The sequence below is a fragment of the Artemia sp. Qi Xiang Cuo genome, chromosome 15 (genome assembly GCF_049724085.1).
Source record: "Artemia sp. Qi Xiang Cuo chromosome 15, ASM4972408v1, whole genome shotgun sequence".
NCBI lineage: Eukaryota > Metazoa > Arthropoda > Branchiopoda > Anostraca > Artemiidae > Artemia > Artemia sp. Qi Xiang Cuo.
In genome coordinates, this window is record NC_142808.1 from 19,831,085 (window position 1) to 19,839,216 (window position 8,132).

Consider the following 8,132-nt stretch of genomic DNA (forward strand, 5'->3'; position numbering starts at 1 on the left):
CCCAAAACGAACAGAAATTAAGAAAACAATCATCGTAAGAAAACATAAAAGCTTAAATTTAAGAATACAGTAAAGCTTAGATTTAAATGAAGCTTCAAACAAAAAAATATTTTACTTTTGAAGCATAAATGAAACCAAAACGAACAGAAATTAAACAAAAAAAATATAACAAAGAAACATACAATAGGTACAAACATAAATGAATAAGTAAATGTTAAATCGAGCGAAACTTAAATTGAATATGAAAATCAAGCTTGAAACGAACAAAAATAACTACAAAGAAGCGTTTGGGTTTTGCCTATTTCTCTCACTGTAAAAGCCTAAAGCCTATTATGTAATTGACGCTTTACTGAAAACCAATTATATTACAAATATTTTCTTTTGTACTTATTTCAACATTGCAAATAAACATAACAATTACAGTAAAATTGAATTTTGAACTGATGAGGTTTCAGCAATTAATATATCATTATATTAAATATTCAGTTTAGTTTTTTAGTTATTTCCAAGACTATTCAAAATAATTATAGTTTCGCTATAATCAAGATTTTGAATACTGCCCCTTTCCCTAAATGTAAGAGTCTTAAGCCTACTGCGTCACTGGCGCTTAATTGAAAACGAATTGTATTGCAAATATTTTCTTTTACAGTTATTACAGCATTGAAAATGAAAATTACAGTGAAATAAAATCTTGAACTGGTGAACCTTTCAAAAATTAATATCATTATATGTCAATTATTCAGTTTGATTTTGTTTGTACTTTCCAAGGCTGTTAAAGGCACATACCGTTTTCAGTAAAGCGCCAATTACGCAATAGGTTTTAAACTTTTACAGTGAGAGAAGGAGGGAAAACCAAAACTCTTGTTTGTAGGGATTTTGTTCGTTTAAAGCTTGATTTGTTTATTAAATTTAAGTTTCGCTCTCATTTACGTTTGTAACTATTGTATTTTTATTGTATTTTTCTTTGTTTGTTTAATTTCTGTTCATTTTGGGTTTTATTTATACTTCAACAATAAAATATTTTTGTTTGTTTTAAGCTTGATTTAATTATTCGATTTAAGCTTTGCTCATTTCAATATTTGTTTATTCTATTATATTAGTACCTATTATATGTTTTTTTGCAATGATTGTTTATTTAATTTCTGTTCGGTTTTGGGTTTCATTTATTCTTTAATAGTAATTTCTGGTCGTTTTGAGTTTGAGTTACTGGTGGTTTCTATTTCTTTTCATCTTAAGTTTAATATGGCTTTTTGTTTTCTTTAAAAAATTTCTTTTTCGGAAAGTTTTTTAAAGTTAATCAATAGAAAACGAAGAGAGACTAATCAAAAACTTTTTGCATAAAATAAGTTTTTCAAAGAAAAGTAAAGAACTCCATTAAACTAAAAATTAGTTTAATGAAAAACTAAAAAAATATAATATAATATAATCAATATAATCTACTAAGCGTAAGACTACCACGAATAAGTATTAATGAATAAATCAAAACCCAAAACGAACAGAACAATAAGTAACCGATCAAACTAAAAGAGAGCAGAAATTACCATGAGTAAGGGTCAAAACCCTTATGCCTTCCCAAGGCCAGAACATAATTTGTACTCTACTTATTTTATTTATTTTTTTAATGTTTTCACTGTCATAACTTTAATAAATCAAATATTATTAAGATTTCAAGGAAAAAGTATCAGCATAGGTATATTAAACTAACAATGCACATTCAGTTTTATTTCTTAAGTAAAGTGCAGATTATGTTCTAGCCTTTGAAAGGCATAGGGGTTTTGAGACCTTTTCATGTTAATTTCTGTTCGTTTTGAGTTTGAATCGGTTGTTTATTGTAATTTCTGTTCGTTTTGGGTTTCATTTATTTATTGATGCTGATGTGTGGTAGTTCTATGCTTGGTAGATTATTTGATTCTATTTTTGCTCATTTTTAGTTTAATAGAGTTCTTTACTTTTCTTTGAAAAACTTATTTTTGGAGAAAGTTTTTTTAATCAATGTCAATAAAAAACTTACTGAAATTAACTTTAAAAACTTTTCCACAAAACCAGTTTGTCAAAGAAAAGTAAAGAGCTCCATTAAGCCAAAAATGAGTAGAAAAAAATCAATTTATTTTCCAAGCTTAAAACTATCACAAATCATCATCAATAAATAAATTAAACCCAAAACAAACTGAAATTACAATGAATAACCGACTCAACCTCAAAACGACCAAAAATTAACATGAGTAGGGCTGACAACCCTCACCCCTTCTCAAGACTTTTAATTCCTGTTCAAATAAGCCCTCTCATAAAATTCTAGGACCTCTGGGTCGATACCATCACCCCTGGAAAAAAGGGCAAATAAACACGCATCCATGATCTTTCTTCTGGCAAAAAATACAAAATTCCACATTTTTGCAGATAGTAGCTTCAAACCTCTACAGTATAAGATTGTCCGATACGCTGAATTTGATGGTGTGATTTTCATTAAGAATCTATGAATCTTAGGGGCTGTTTTTTCCTTTTTTTGAAAATAAGACAAATTCTCTCAGGCTCGCAACGTTTGATGGATATCAGTAAACTTTATGAAAATTATATATTTAAAATCAGCATAAAAATCCAATTCTTTTGATGTATCTATTGATATCAAAATTCTGTTTTTTAGAGTTTCGGTTACTATTGAGACGAGTCGCTCTTACTATACAGTTCGTTACCACGAACTGTTTGATTAGAATATAATTTGCACTTTACTGAAAGAAAAAAACACATTTTAAATGTTTTCACTTTTTTGACTTTGATACATAAAGAAGTATTAAGACTTTAAGGAATATATATCAGAAAATCTAATTTTAAACTATTTATAAATAATAATATTTGTTATTATTATTATTTTCTTTTTTAGTAAAGTGCAAATTATTTTCTGGTTTTGAGAAGACATGGGGGCTGTCAGCCCCACTCCTTTTCATTTTTGTGCGTTTTTAGTTTGACTAGGCAATCTATTCTATTTTCTGTTCGTTTTGGGTTTCATTTATTTATTAATGGTGATTTATGGTAACTTTATAGGCCTACTTGGAAGATAAGTAAAACTAATTTGTAGGATTTTACGACGCTTTCATCCGTAAAAACTTAAACAATAAGAATTAGTTGGTTCCCAAAGCCAACTATGCTTTCAAAGGAGATGAACCTTCTTCAACTTTTTGTGGCGATATGTTTGTAGCTTAATTTTGCTGATTTTTCACTTAGCTGATTTTTTTTAATTTAGCTTAATTTTGCTGATTTTTTTTTCTTTCTCTTTTTTTTTTAATTTGGCACCCGCTACTGCCAAAAATTGCAGAAGTTCATATGGAAGTGTTTTCAACTAAAATGGATTTGCGTTTTTTTTTTAACATACTTTAACTTTTTAACATACTAGTAAGTTTTTAACATACTTATGGTGTTTACTTTCCTCTTTTTCCCTTTCCTTAGCCCTTCTCGACGAAACTAAAAAAAAAACACAGCTCAAATAAAACTCTCAAATTTGAAAAACCCAATATTCCGTGGGGGGGGGGCTATTTTTCGAGGGTATTTTCTGCGTGGGGATTTTCCGGGGGAAATTCTTTGGGGGAGGGTATTTTCTGGGGGTATTATTTTCCGGGGGCATTTTCCATGGGGGTTATTTTCCGTGGGGGTATTTTCTGGGGGGGGTATTTTCCAGGGGGGATATTTTCCGCGAGGGGTATTTTCTGGGGGGCAACATCTAGAAACATTCAAAATATGTAAAATTCATCAAATTTAATAGTAGCCATCAAAAGCTACGAGCCTGAGAAAATTTGCCCGATTTCAAAAAAGGGGGAAACACCCCAAAAACATCAAGCGACCTTAATGAAAACTCACTATATCAGTTTCAGCATACTAAAGAACCCTATTGTAAAGGTTTCAAGCTCCTATATACAAAAACGTGGAATTTTGCATTTTTTGCCAGAAGAAATAGCACGGATGAGTGATCTTTCCATGGAGGAATTTTTCATGGAGAAAGACAATTTTCTATGGAAGGGAGCCAGATTTCCCAGCATTATTTAAAAATGATCAGAAATTAAATAAAAAAAAACAAGTTTTTTCATCTGAAAGTAAGAAGCAACATTAAAACTGAAAACGAACAGAAATTATTACGTATATGACGGGGTCACCCCCTCGTCAATGCCTCGCTCTTTACACAAAAAGCTTTTTTAGTACTTTTAATTTAGGTATGTATTCTAATTAAATGGGCTTTATGATTCAGGAGTCATTATTAGCCAAGCTATCTGAGGAGAAAAAAGAAAGAAAGAAAAAAAGATGCTGTATATGCAAAATATCGTGGTTTCAGCCACTTCTCTTGATTTTCTAGCCAATTGTTTCCCTTTTTGTTCAAGCCAAGGGACGGTAAGTTTCCTATACAATGGTTGAAGCATAAATTCAGCCTTCGTGGTTCATAGTAACTGAAGAAAAGCCTGATCACAAAAAATAGCTTGGTCTCAACAAAGTGAATGTTAGGTCATGCCATGAAATTTTGTTTTTCATCAGATAACCTAAGAAAAAATGGTTGCCCCTGTAGAGCTTTACTTCTGCAAAACCCAGCTTTACCTTGCCACGTGATTTCAGCCTTCATGCCCAAAGTAACCAAGCAACCGGTCATCGAAAGGAGAGAGATCGTAAAATTTGCGAGTTAAATATATCAATAAATAAAAAGAGAAATTTGAGATTGCAGTTATAGATAAGCTACTTGTTTAGCCTGCTCAAAGTTCTCTTCCTGGCGCAATGCAGTCTCACCTTTCCACATTATCTCGTACTTGATCTTCAAAGTAAACTTTGCTATGCGGCGGCATCCTTTACTGTATTCTGCGACAACACTCAGATATATCGCAAAATAAACATCCAAAGTATATGACTTGCAATCACATTGATAAGTGGATGACGGCTCAAAATCTGAAGTGCAGTTCGAAAAAGATTATTTTGGCAATACATTATTTAGCCTAACTCCGTCCTTTATTCTAAATTCTATCTATTTTTCTGCACACTGTATCTGCATGAACTTTCTTTCAAAAGAGGACACTTAAAAACGTCCATGGCTGGAGCAGATAAATTTTCTTTTAAAATTTTTCAAATCTAAGTAATAGCCTAATGTTTTGATAGTCCTTATTAATGGTGCAAGCCAGTGGGGTAATTTTGTCAAAATCTTGGGGAAGGGAAGCAAAGTTGGATCCAATTTTCCCAAATCGATTGAAAATGACAGTGAAAATAAAAAATGAGCCATATAGTTACATAAAGGCAAAGACCTGCTAAAGAAAACTGACCCGTTTCTGTGGATGCTTGAATTATGCATGCTTATCTTAGTTTTGGAAAAAAAAATCTGATGAAACTAACTTTAAAGCTGTGGGGATAACCTAGGGTCTGGAGAGGTAGGGTGAGCAAACCAAGGTCTGATAGGCCGCTGTCCTTTCCCCTCCCTGTCCCATCAAAAATCATACTATTGGTGCAAGCACAGTCAGAATTATAGCTTAGATCTTCCAAAAACCATAAATTCCGACTTCTTTAAAAAATTCTTGACTTTCTTTTCAAAAAGGAAGTCATATGACAATTCAAACTTGAAACCAACGGAAATCAATGAATCAATGAAACCCAAAACTAAAATAAAATAAATAAACCCATCAAACATAAATTTAGCAAATACAATGGATTAAGAAATTAGTCATATATTGAACAAAAATTAAAATGATTAACCAAGACGTTTTACGTTTTATGAAAAGAAACATAAATTACCATAAGCATGAGTAGGATTACCACTACCCTAAGATTTCTAACGACCAGAGCGTCATTTGCACTGCTGAAAACAATTTGTGTATCGAGAAGTGTTTTTTTTTATTTTTCTTAACAACAACAAAAAATACTGTTACAAGACTAATCAGCCTAATAAAATGGCTAATAAAGACTAATAAAATGGTTCTACCCCACCCCTCCTTCTCAAACCCTCTAAACGGTTCGAGTGACACATGCAATTATTGAAAACGACATCTATTTTGAATAGTATGGTTTTAATTTGTGAAAACAACGACAAAAAAAGAAGAAACTTAATATTCGAGGTGCCTGGAAAGGACTAATAAAAGTAGACTGGCGTTTCAAAAATGAAATGGTTGAAAATATATTTAATTGGACTTTCTGGCATTTAGGGGGTTTTAGAGATGGCAGTTCTACTCGAGTTAGTGGTAATTTAAGTCTGTGTTAAATTTGGCCTGGTTATTCACTTAATTTCCGTTCGTTCTAGGATTCGATTGTTCATCTATAGCAGCATATTTTTATGTTTGATTTGATTACTCATTCTAATTTCTGTTTTTTATTTAGTTTTGAATCATTGAATATTTTTTTTGGTTAATATTAAGAATTTAATTACCATCCAAAAATATTGGATGGTAATTTAAATTTTGTTCGAAATGCAAATATTCGGTCAAAATTTTGATCAGCGATAGTTTCGTACATTAAATTTTAATTGTATTATTAATATAGAATTTTTGGTGGACAAAAAGGGTAACTGTTATTTGTGTGAATTGAAAATCTGCATAATTTTCGCCATTTATAACACTGACGTGCTCCTGACCCCCAACAAATAGATCTTCAATATAAGTAGTAACCGTCCAATTACTTGAAAACTTAAATGCAAACTTACGCCTGAAGGCATAGATATGTGTTTAGGTTTTCAAGGAATTGGGTTACCAGGGTCATTTGCAAAGAGGTACCATTTCTATAGAAGCTATAGTAATTTGAAATATCATATGGAATTTGCTTGAAGGTATATACTTTGCGTACGCGCCCATACCAAACAGTTTTTTCTGGTAGTCCTATTCTACAGGTCATTACACCTTTTCCAAGAGGAGCGAGTATAACTTGATTGGTTACTAGTATTTTAATAAAATTAATATTTTTATTTACAATTCATATTATTAAGATAATTTAATTCAAATATAATAGTTTATTTGCAAGAATATTATTGAAAAAAAAAAAAATGAGTGGTAAAATTAAATAATTGGAGATTAATTATGGAACCGACAGCAGCAGCAGCAGCAACGATATACGGGTACCTAATGTAGCTGTGGAAATAACCGCTGGGTGTAGACTATGTCTTGAATGGGACATTATGTATACGAGATTCGTGCTATCATTAAGTAAGTTTAAGCAGGAGGAGCAACTGTGTTTTGCTGGAAAAGTGAATATTCTCCATATAAATAAACTTCGGCCAGCATTAGATGTCATATCGAAATATATTGATGAGAACAAAATGCATCAGTGAATATTATTTTTGTAATTATGTTAAATAAAACTGTTTCTAAATCAATGATATTTTTCTTTCTTTATATATTATAAATTCTTATATTTCCTATATTAGAAAAAATAAATTATTGTTTTTAGTTTTGTTATCTTGAGAGTTAGGACTAAAAAAAAAAAAAAAAAAAAAAAAATGGATAGATTCACTAAATTTTAAGAAATTATTAAAAAATTTCATTTTTGAAATAATTTGATTATATACTCGTACTTTAACTTTCTTTATATTCAAATTAGTATATTTTATATATGCTTGCTTGTCGATATAATGAAAACTGATTCTCCGTCATTAGACTATTGCATGAAGCTTCTACATCGTGGTCCAAATGCATATACATAATTTATTGATATATTGATCCCGACACGACAAAAGGACATTGTGAATATGCTTTTAAACATTAGTTTAGAAATTTAGGACTTTTTTTTCATAAGAAAGATGGTGCTCAAGGATGATTTACTCCTCTCTCTCTCCCAGACAATTTTTTTTGTTGCTAGCTCAGTTTCATTGGGACAGTGACACCGTTAACACATGACAAAATGTTCTTTACATGTCCGTTATGTATGTACACACAGGGCAGCTGGTCATCATGTGAGAATTGCACAATGATTGATGAGTATGATCAAAAGTGTAGATTATGCAATCCGTGTAAATTGCAAAGAGGATATACTGTACAAATGAAATGATTCAAGTCCTTTATTATGGTTGCGTTCAACTCACCCAGGAGATGGCACATATGTCAAAATATTGATTGTGAATAATTTATGATACGTGAAGGTAAATACAACTGTCAGATTGTAAGGAAACCTCGCAGGGGGGTCAGTGTATT